The sequence below is a fragment of the Xiphophorus hellerii genome, chromosome 9 (genome assembly GCF_003331165.1).
Source record: "Xiphophorus hellerii strain 12219 chromosome 9, Xiphophorus_hellerii-4.1, whole genome shotgun sequence".
Classification (NCBI taxonomy): Eukaryota; Metazoa; Chordata; class Actinopteri; order Cyprinodontiformes; family Poeciliidae; genus Xiphophorus; species Xiphophorus hellerii.
This window is the reverse complement of record NC_045680.1, coordinates 17,699,582-17,709,889: the sequence shown is the minus strand read 5'-3', so window position 1 is coordinate 17,709,889 and position 10,308 is coordinate 17,699,582. Positions and strand designations below refer to the sequence as shown.

General features: G+C 42.3%; 1 protein-coding gene across 2 annotated transcripts in view; it reads left to right on the top strand.

The window, feature by feature from the left end:
- Positions 1-702: 702 nt before the first annotated feature.
- The window catches only part of LOC116725414 (uncharacterized protein C1orf21 homolog), a 33,455-nt gene continuing 23,849 nt past the window's right edge, over positions 703-10,308 (top strand). The window contains exon 1 of one of the 2 annotated variants that reach the window (XM_032571446.1): positions 703-941. The gene's annotated coding sequence lies outside the window, so the exon portion shown is untranslated. The remainder of the gene's footprint in view (positions 942-10,308) is intronic. The other variant, XM_032571445.1, reaches the window with a different exon arrangement.

Genomic DNA, 10,308 nt, shown 5'->3' with positions numbered 1-10,308 from the left:
CCACCGATGATGCTGGATAAGCAGTTATCCCGTTATATTAGGTTGTTTCTCCTCAGCAACGTATTGCTGCACAGTAGCAGCAATATGTTAGTCTTGAGCGTGAATGTCCTGTGGGGGAGGCCTTGACAGTGCCAAGGAAATTCATCCTGGCCCTGATTAGTTGTTTTTGACCAGTGTATTTCTGCAGGTGGCAGTCGGACCACAAGGAGAAGGCAGAGGAGCTTGTTTATTTCTGATTTTTTGTTTTATTATTATTATTATTATTTTTCTCATATTATTATACTATCAGGACATAGTGACAATTTCAACAAATGTGTAAAAACATATATTTTTTAAAATAAAAGTTACATATTACTGCTTTAACAGTTTATGAATCACTGAGTTGTGGCACTTTTGGCCTCCATACTCTATTGAGACAATTTTATTAATTTTTTTTCAACAGGTTGCAAGTTTTGTTCTACTTATGTTTACCAATAAACCTTCATGAAAAATGTGCTAGTCTTAAACCCCTACCCTCAAAAACTGCACGCATTACAGTTTCCTTTATATTCAGTTAATTCCTGCCACTATTTGAATTATTTAATTTGACCAACGCGACTGGAAAGGAAAGGGAGTCATGGATCCCTCGTGTTTGAAAGAGATGTGATCCAATCCTCAGCCCAGTCACTGCCGACTCCAGGAGCTCTGAGCAGCTCTGCTCCAGCAGTGATTGGTGAGTCGGTGGGGTAAGATGGCTGCATTGCTGCGCGCCGCGCATTAGTGGCATCCTGGTGAAATGACGCAGGCCACAGTTTACGTTCAGTCCTCTCAGCTCTCAGCTTCCCAGTCTCCATAGCTCCGCTCTCACCCCGGCACACAGCCCCGGAAGCCCGTACGACCCGGCTGTCTGGTTGTTCCTCCAGTGGACCGAGGCACACCGGTTCCTCTGAGTAAGTACAAACGTGAGTTACTTTCCAATAGTCTCCCAAAGGTGCAGTTTATACCCCGGTCAGAGCCACGTTGTGGGTGATTTCTCGCTGTTTCCTGAGTGAGCCGTGATTATCCGGCGCTCTCCTTCGTCCTCGCACACGGAGCTTCGCATTTTGTTGTCTGCGGGGCTCCTTGAGACAACACGACTGCTGCTTTTGTTGTTATTTTTCACGCTTTAATTACGACAGGAGAAGAAGCGAAAGTGAGACGTGCTTTGGACCGTCTGTGCGACGGGCGGGGGGGCTGCCTCGGACAGCTTTGCCTCGGCGCAGTTCAAATTTTCCACTCATCCTGGTTGGCTGTGCCACCCTGTCCCGCTGCTCTCTGAGGCCGACTGTCTCAGGACGGACAGAGGGAAGACCTGTGCCCAAAGAGGCTGCAGGCCGTTCATACACTGAGGAAGTCCAACCGCACACAGACTCGGGTTGAACCCCGCTCCCCCGCCGAACTGCCTTGCCCTGGGAGGAACAAAGCGCCCAGTGTCTCCCTGTGATGCAGCCCGGACACAGCTGCTCGAGCCTCGGGGCTGCACGGGGCTGCATGCCGCTGCTCCTGCACAGAGACTCTCGTGACTTACGACTCCCCCCTCGGCTCTTCGGCGTGTTTTATCGAGCTGCTGCACGTCTTTGTTGGTCATTTCTGTTGTTTATGCAGAGCTGCTCCAAGGTGGTATGAAACCCTAAGCAGATTTCATGTTGGAATTAAAGCTCACCAGCCACTCCAGCACAACTCAACAACAAAATAAAGATATTATCCAGTTATGTACTTCCCCCCCCCCCCCCCCCCCTACCAAATTACACTGAAAAACATTTATGCTTTAGGTGTATTTAGGTCATTGACATGAAGAAGCACAATTTGTAAACATCATGAAGGACAGTTGATTTTTGACATTTATTTTGACTTGGTTCAACTTTTGTGTTTGTGCTGGAGTTCGACCCCATTGACCGAGCTTGAATGTATTTGAATGAACTTTCGGTCTGACTGCTGACCAGTGGGGTTCTCTTCTTCCTTCTGGTGTTGAGTAGAATGACTATTATGGTGTAGGGTGTGCCTAATGCTGACTTTTGGCTGATGTGGGGGATGCTGATGTTTTGCATGAAGCCTTGTTTGGATTTGAAAGTCATGATGATGCATATTGGCCAGACTGTGTGCTTTCTCACGTTCAGAATGAAAGTAGAAGAGCTTTGATTATGAAATCTGGATATTCCGGTCTGCCTTCAATTGTTGCCTAAATTTCTTGAAATCCAAGCAGTGTCTTCCCAAATGTTTTGCAGTAGCTGTACAAAATACAAGCGAACATCTTTTTAAACATATTCATTGATACTTTTACCTTTTCTTGCTATTTCCCTTTGGCATACACAAGTACTAATTATGCCACTTCTCATAAAAGCTAAAAGAACCACAGAAAAATTTGTCATTTTAAATGAAAATTATCCAGGGTTTCAGAATCCCATAATGTCTCAATCATCACAGTACCTTTAACATTGCACAATCTTAATTAGAAGGTGAAATATTCATTTGCTACTTAGATCACACTAAATAAACTAGGTATATTGGGTGTTTTTTTTTTAAACTTACACATCACTACAAGACAAGAAAACCTATCAGTTCACATTGTTATGTGACGTTTCTTAAGTTTGTATCTTACTTACATCTTGTCAGCATCTGACTTAGTTCAGCAGTTCTCTTTGTGATTACAAGACACCACAGAAGAAGTGCTACCGTACACTGACAAGCCGTTATGACATAACATGTTTCTCTGCTCAGACACAAGCAGCAGAATTTTTTTTATTTCAAAGATTTTATCCCCAGGTGAAACAAAATGCATTATAGATAATATCATCCAAGAATCTTCAGAGTCATTGTGGACGGTGAGGCCGCGGGGCACGAAGGATCTCCAGTAGCAGTTAGTGTTGATACAAATCTGAAGAAGCCTCTGACTGAAGACACTGTTGCTGACCAAGGTTTCCCCCAGAAAACTTACCAAGCTGGGTGCTTGGGGCACGAAGGCAGTCATCCAGCTGCCCGCCATGTTTTTGAGGTGAAACATGTTTGTAGTTGACAGGAAATTTGGAAATATAACTTGATAGTTATGCATTGTTGGAAGACTGGAGCATTAATACTTAAACACCAACTGTAAAGTTTCTTTTAAAAAGGCTATCATTAAAAATAACTAAAATAAATTAGCAATGCTAAGCCTGGTGGGGGCACAAGTAAAGCCTGGTGGCCCGCTGTCACACAGACTGTTGTGACAGTGACGTGCTAACAGCTCAATATCCATGTCCTGGATGACTCCTTCAGTTGACAAGCACTGCTAATCCAGCTCATTTGCTTGTGCTGCTCCTCTTTAAATCTATGTCTGGCTGAATGGTTAGAGAGATGCTGGAGTCAGGGATATGATCCTTATCTTTAATGATCAACATTTCAACTCCTCTGAGATTTTTGAGCCACCTTTAACTTATGACTGTTAATTTTAAAGCCATCAATAATTTTCTTTAATATCTGTCAATTTCAGATTGCTTGTAAAGTTTGCTTACACCTAGGGCTGGTTCTGTGTTTATTCCTCAAAAGGAGGAGAGTCAGGAACTGCTGGAAATGACTAATAACGTGACAGCAAGAACAGACTTGATAAAACAGGCTCATTTATGGCTAATTAGCATCATGTCTATTTTAAACTGACTCTTCTCCAGAAGTTTTCCAACCTTTAAATCTTGCTTGTGGTCACTTGTCACTGAAGACTTCAGCATAAAATGAGTTACAGTACAGATGTCCTTTTATTATTTGTTACGCAGCTCTTGGTTGGGGACAGTGCAGGACTTGTTACAAGCTTCCTACACAGTCTGGAAAAGTTTGGAATTTGATCCAGGTCACTTCCAGGTCTGGATGATGATGGGAATATAAAGTAGAGTGAGGAAAATCTTTTTAATTCTAGTGTTTTTTTTAAATTTTTTTATTTTCTCAGTGTCTAAATGTTGTGTATCTACTCATCCAGCTGCTTATCCATCCATCCATTCATCCATCTGTTCTTTGGTTTATCCATCCATCCCTCCCTCGATCCCTCCTTCTCTCTCTCTCGAGTCAAAGCCGACCTTTGCCACATTTCCCGACAGTCGTTGGTTTTTGCAGTTTCCACATTCAAACATTTAACCACTGCTGAAATATCTGCCACAAATCCACAGTAACCATCCTGTAATTGTCTAAAAAAAGGACTATGAAAATGTGAGTGCTGAAACCTCTGAAATTGTGACACTTAAAATGTGTTGAATGTCAGTCAGCAGTAATCCGTAGATCTATTAAGCCTGCTTCGTGGTTTATTTCTCATCTGCCCTCCTTCACGTCTTTGCTGCGCAGCGTGTCGTTTATGTGCATGCTTATTGCACACATATGACTTTTTGATCTAGTGACTGTACAGAAAACACCAAAAGTCTCACTCCTCCTCACATTATTTTTTTGTTGCTCCCTTTCTCCGAGGCATGAGGAGGAGCTTTTCCTAGCCCTCCTCCTCTCTCCTTCCTCACCCTCTCAATCATCACCATCATCGGCCCCATGCCCCCTTAACCCTTAGCTGATGAAAAGCAGCTCAGATGAGCGTTTGACCCCTCCGTGGTCTTCACGTAACACCTTGGTGGAGGGTTTCCTTGACGACCAGGTTGTCTTCTCATCTCTGCATGGGCGTTGGGAGGGAGTTTCCGCGTCTGTCTCTCGCATGCGACTTGTGTTTGCTTTGCAGCCACTGTGCTGTCAGGTGAGATGATGTAGTCTACATTGCGGTGCAGAAAGCAAAAGGCCAGCACAACCTGATCCCCTCTGCGTTCGCGTTGGCTGAGGGCAGCGCCGGACTGCTGGGTCGTCTGCCTGACTCGGTAACAGTCAAACCTGCAAATGTCGCTGCATCAAACGCCAAGGGTGCAGTCCCATGCATCCGTGTTCTGTGATGTGGTGTTTTGGGTTTTCCACGTGTCTGCACGCTCTGCAGGAGACATGCGGCTGTTGCGTGGTTGTGGGCTGTGTTTGCACTGGTTCTGTTTTCTGACTCCTCGCCTTTTATGTCAGCGGGGATCGGCGGTGCAGCCTTTCGCTGGGTGCGCTCGTGTCTGTTTGCAGCATCTGTCTGGGTGTCCGTGACTGTTTACACTTCAGTTTCTGCTCAGAGCCCAGCTGGAACAAGAGATGGAGATGAGTGCTGCATTGGTTTAACCTTTTTTTGTTCATTTTTGTTTTGGTTCTTTTGAATCATCCTTCTCATTTTCTCCCTCTAAAGTAAGAGGATCTTTTTTTTTCTCTTTGTTGTGCATAAAAAGGACCCAGAGGGATGTCTGCGAGGCTACATTATGATAATCTAAGGAGTGTTAAACCTCCACCCAGAGTTTACGGGTTTAATACTATTGGAATAATTGTGTGAATTGAAGAGGTGAATAAATAATGACTAAACTACGAACTTTGGCTGTTGTTCAGGTATTTCAAGAAACAACCAGCATCATAAAGATCAAGGAACACAGCAGACAGGTAGTGGAGAAAGTTGTGGAGAAGTTTAAAGCAGGGTTAGATTATAAAATAATATTCCACGCTCCACCTACACTCACAGGCCAGGAAAAGAGAGCATTAATCAGAGAGTCTGAAAGAGCAGCGAAGACCCACAGCTTAGGTGGGAGAATCTGTTGAAAGGACAAGTTGAGCAGCAAGAAGAAAATCATCGGTAAAGAAAGGGCGTATTAAAAGTACCCCAAGCAGTACAGAGGATGAGTCCCAGCAGACGTGTTAGTAGGTACTCTGGCCACCAAAATGTAACTTTCTGGGTTAAATACCTCTCACCATGAACACCTCAACTCCACTAGTTTTCTTCAGCAGAGTTCAGAGTTGATATGAGAAAGAATAGAGAAATAATAAAAGTTCTGAATGGAGCAGATGTTTTCCCTCCAACAGGACAACATCCCCAAACATTCATTGAGAGCTACAATAAAATGCTTTAGATCAAAGTGTGTTCTTGTGTTAGAATGGCCCAGTTAAAGGCCAAACCTTAATCCAATTGAGAATCTCTGTCGAGAGTTGAAAAATTTACGTTTTACAGATTCTCTCTGTCAAATAAGGTTGAGCTAATTTAAAAGAAGAATGGAGAAAGAAATTTATCTAACGTTGCAAAGCTGATAAAGACCTGACTGGACAAAAGACTTGGAGCTGTAACTAAAGCAAACGATGGTTCTACTGAATGCAAATGCATGAAACACTTCTTGGAGTTTATATGTGGGAATAAAAATTGAGAACCGCATATGATTTCCCCTCCATTTCACACTACTTTGCATTGCTCTATCAAATACAATTTGAATGAAATACATTCAAGTTTCTGGTTGCAACGGGACAGGATGGAATAAGTCCAACGGTTGTGAATCGGATTTACATGGACTGTTTGCTTCGATTCAAGAATCCTTGTGTCACACTGAAAGACAGAGACATCTGAGTAATCAATCAAAAAAAAATATATATAGCAGTTTTACGCACATGACTGATGCTTGTGCCTTTTTAACTTTGTAATTGTATGGTCAGTGTAACTTATATTAGCTTTTGTTTGGACTGATAAGGCAATTTCCTTGATCCAGAGTACATTTTTATTTCATATTTAATAATTTTCCCTGATATTTTGTAAAAGCATCGACCATACTGGAACAAACATCTTATTTTTCTGTGTCAAAATCCACTAAAACCCTCTTATTTTGTGAATCTGCTAATTTTATCTGTCTACTGTCTATACCTGATTATCCTCACGGGGTTGTGGGAGAGATGGTGCCTATTTCCAGCGGTCAGATTGCCAGTCCATCATTTGACAACATAGACACAGGACAAACAACCATGTGCACACTCATATACCTAAGGTCAATTTAGAGAGATGACTTAACCACTAACAGTTTAGTTTTTGGTTGTTGAAGGAAGCTGGAGTACCCAGAAAGAATCCACACATTAAATGGGCAAAAGATGCCAATTCCATGCAGAAAGACACCAGACTGGGATTCGAACTCTAGACCTTCTTGCTACAAGGCAACAATGATACAATATTTTTCTGGCCATGTATGCAAAGAATGTTCAAAATCAAGAATAATTGGACAAAGCTAGTGCATGTGCCTTAAATCAGTATGTATGTACAATTAACCCACAAAAACAAATGTGCTGCATTACTGCTGGATAAAGATACAACATAGACATTTGGGTCATTGTGTTGGTTTTGGCACACACATGACTGGGAAGACATTTGACGTGTCAAGAAAAAAATTAGAGTTGCACCAATATGACCAGATTGCTCACATTGCCATTATGAACCACACAAAGCCAATTATTCAGTGTCAGCAGACTCTTAAAGGGGGCCTTGTTGATGGAAGAGGAGCAGAGCCGGTTTGCATTTGGACAGAGTAGCATCGTGGACATGACACCAGCCATTTTGAGATGTGAGGCACAGACTCCTCTGCAGCTCCTCGGCTCAAGGCTAAAACAGGGAAACATTTCAGTGCTGTTTTTTTATTTTTTTTATTTATTTTTTTTTATCAGCCAACATAACGGATTTGAAACCATTTATCCTGCAGCGCGCTGCCCACCGGTTATGCTCAGGCTGATATTTATTTTCTTCAGTCTTGGTAATTACTAATGAATATTAATGAGGGGATCCTCTCTTTTTTTTTTTTTGCAGCTCGTGGGCCGGGTTGTTAGCAATTCAGATGGATCTGGGTAAGAAAACGTAAACAAGGTTGACCTTGCGTGGTTGGCTGCTGTGCCGGAGCGGGCCCACTCTGTCGGCCTTGCAGCTGTCGCTTGGAAAAAGCCCCACGATGAACAGACTCACTCATACTAGTAAATAAATATATTAAATCAGTCAGTATAAAGATCAGACATGAATCTGAGCATGTCTCAGATTCATGGGACATGCTCATGAATCTGAGCATGTCATGAAGAGACATTAGGAAAATATCTCTTCATGCTATTATTGCGGCTTCATTGTCTAGAATTTCTTCATGTTTTAATTTTATTTCTCTCAAAAAAAAACAAACATTTCTTTTACATTGATTTATATTTTCAGATTCCACATCACAACTTGGCTTTTTAAATTTTTTTTTTTTTTTTTTAGTTGTTGTTTTTGGCTTAAGTGGCCTTTATTCATTAGTAGCTGGACAGGAAGTAGGGCAGAGAGACCAGGGAAAGACTTTCAGGCTACCACCGAGCCACATGACGCCCCAACAACTTCGCTTTCGTCCAGCTCTGATCGTTTTGGTTTTGGAGCTGCCAACAGTAGCACTGACCACATAATGACTCCCGAGGTGCTTTAAGTGGATTTCAGAAGAAAGTTTTGAAATTCCTGTTTTTGATTTTGAGAAATTATCATTATTATCGATTGCAAATTGTGATTGGAAGCATCTCTGTTTCGTCCCACTCCAGATATTTCTGGCTATTATAAATTTTAACTTATCTAAGTTTGTCCAGATGTCAAAATAAAACTGAAATGGCCCCCTCACCTCACGGCCGAGTTGGAAGCCAGTTTTGGGATTGTGTGGTTTGATTTATTTTAAAAGCTATTAAAACCCAAATTGGCTAAGCGTTTTTGTTTGAAAATGTCTCCAGTGTCGTAACAAATTGAAGGGAAGATCTCTAAATTGAGAGGCAAAGAAAATCTGCAGCCATTCGTTAAGTTAACAGCATTCCATTTAAGAGCGGCTCGTTCAGCGTGTTTGCGTTGGTGTGGCTTGTCAGACTGATGGAGAGCCCAAACTGCAAGGAGATTAGGGGTGAGGCGTTTACTGCCTGGTTAAAGTAAATATTATGATGCATTGGACTTGAAGTCGGCTGAAGTACTATTCTGTCGGAAGGGTGGGGGGGCGAAGCCGCAGAGACGACGGCGACATTGTGCAGCGCAACAGACACGGCTCTCCATCAGGGGGTCTTGCCGCTGCAAAACGATGACACAGTGACAGAACTTGATGCTGATGTTGCCACAAAGTTTACACTGTGTTAGTGATCACTTCATCAGGGAGCACTGCAGATGGTTTTGTTCTTCCAAATTAAAGCCAGTGTGGGTTTGGTTATTTTTGCTACACTTAAAAACAGTTATTACTGCCAAATTTTTTTTATGCATAGATTTGAAACCAGATATTTACCACACTGCATAAAAACCTGGTTTTCTCTCTGAATTTCCCCCTAGAAATGAATGCCTTCTATAAACAGCAATGTTGGGTGTAGAGGCAGAACGAGCTCACTGCATGGAGGCCATCAGTCCGTGACACAGCCGCCTAGAGTTCGATTCCCTAACTTTGGGCCGTTTGCAGCATGTCTTTCCCTCCCTTTTCTCTCTGCCCATTTTCTGTATAATTACTAATCCAAGGGCAGATATTCTGTATTTTTTAGTTCTTTCATTGGTTCAGCACACCTGAATAAAAGATGATTCATTACCAGGCCTCTGCAGAACATTGACATGCTGAAGAGAAATTTGGACCATTTGAATCGGCTGTGTTTTAGCAGAGACGTATCTAAAACTGGCAGGACACTGAACCTCGAGTACTGGAGCTGAACAGCCACAGGTTTTAATGAATTGGCTGCCTGAATTCTTATCAATGTTTGTATACAAAAAGAGCAACAAAAACAACTTTTTCTCATGATGTTATCCTTAGCATGTTGCCAGAACCACTAATGGGTGTGTGTTGTTGTTGTTATTTTGAGTTGGTCATTGAAAAGACCTCAAGGCTCTTGCTTAACCAGTTCCAAAACCACCTTCCATTTATGTTTGGGATCATTAATATAATGTATCGCAGAGTTTGGAACACATTTCAAATGGTCTACCTGAGCCCACAGCATGATGCTACCACCACCATGCTTGACGGGTGATACAACATTATTGGGTTTTAAAGGCTCACTTTGACTCCTTCAAACATTCTCTTGTTATTATGGCCAAAATGAAGATGCAGTTTAAAGGAGCTCCACCAGTTAAGCCCACAGTTCCACTAGAGTGGGCGATCACAGCTCTGTGAAGTCATAAATCATTCCGGTCTGCTCCACTTCTCCAATGTCACTCGTTTTATGCTGCATATCTAAGTTTATCAAGAGTTGTGTAAATTACTCCACAGAAACAGGACTAAATTTGACTTTAGAGAAATATCAGCAGGCCTGGTGATGGCCTGTTTATTTGCTCGTAAATCGCTCATGACAGATTTTATTACCATTAAGCTGTCCACTTGTGACACACGTTAGCGCCAGGTCATAACAGGACCCGAGATATATGCCGCCAAGAGTTGTTGTGATCCGGGGCATGTTTGCCTCCATATCACGATGATAGAATAGCAACCGCAGACGCTTGTGATTTTATTTAGT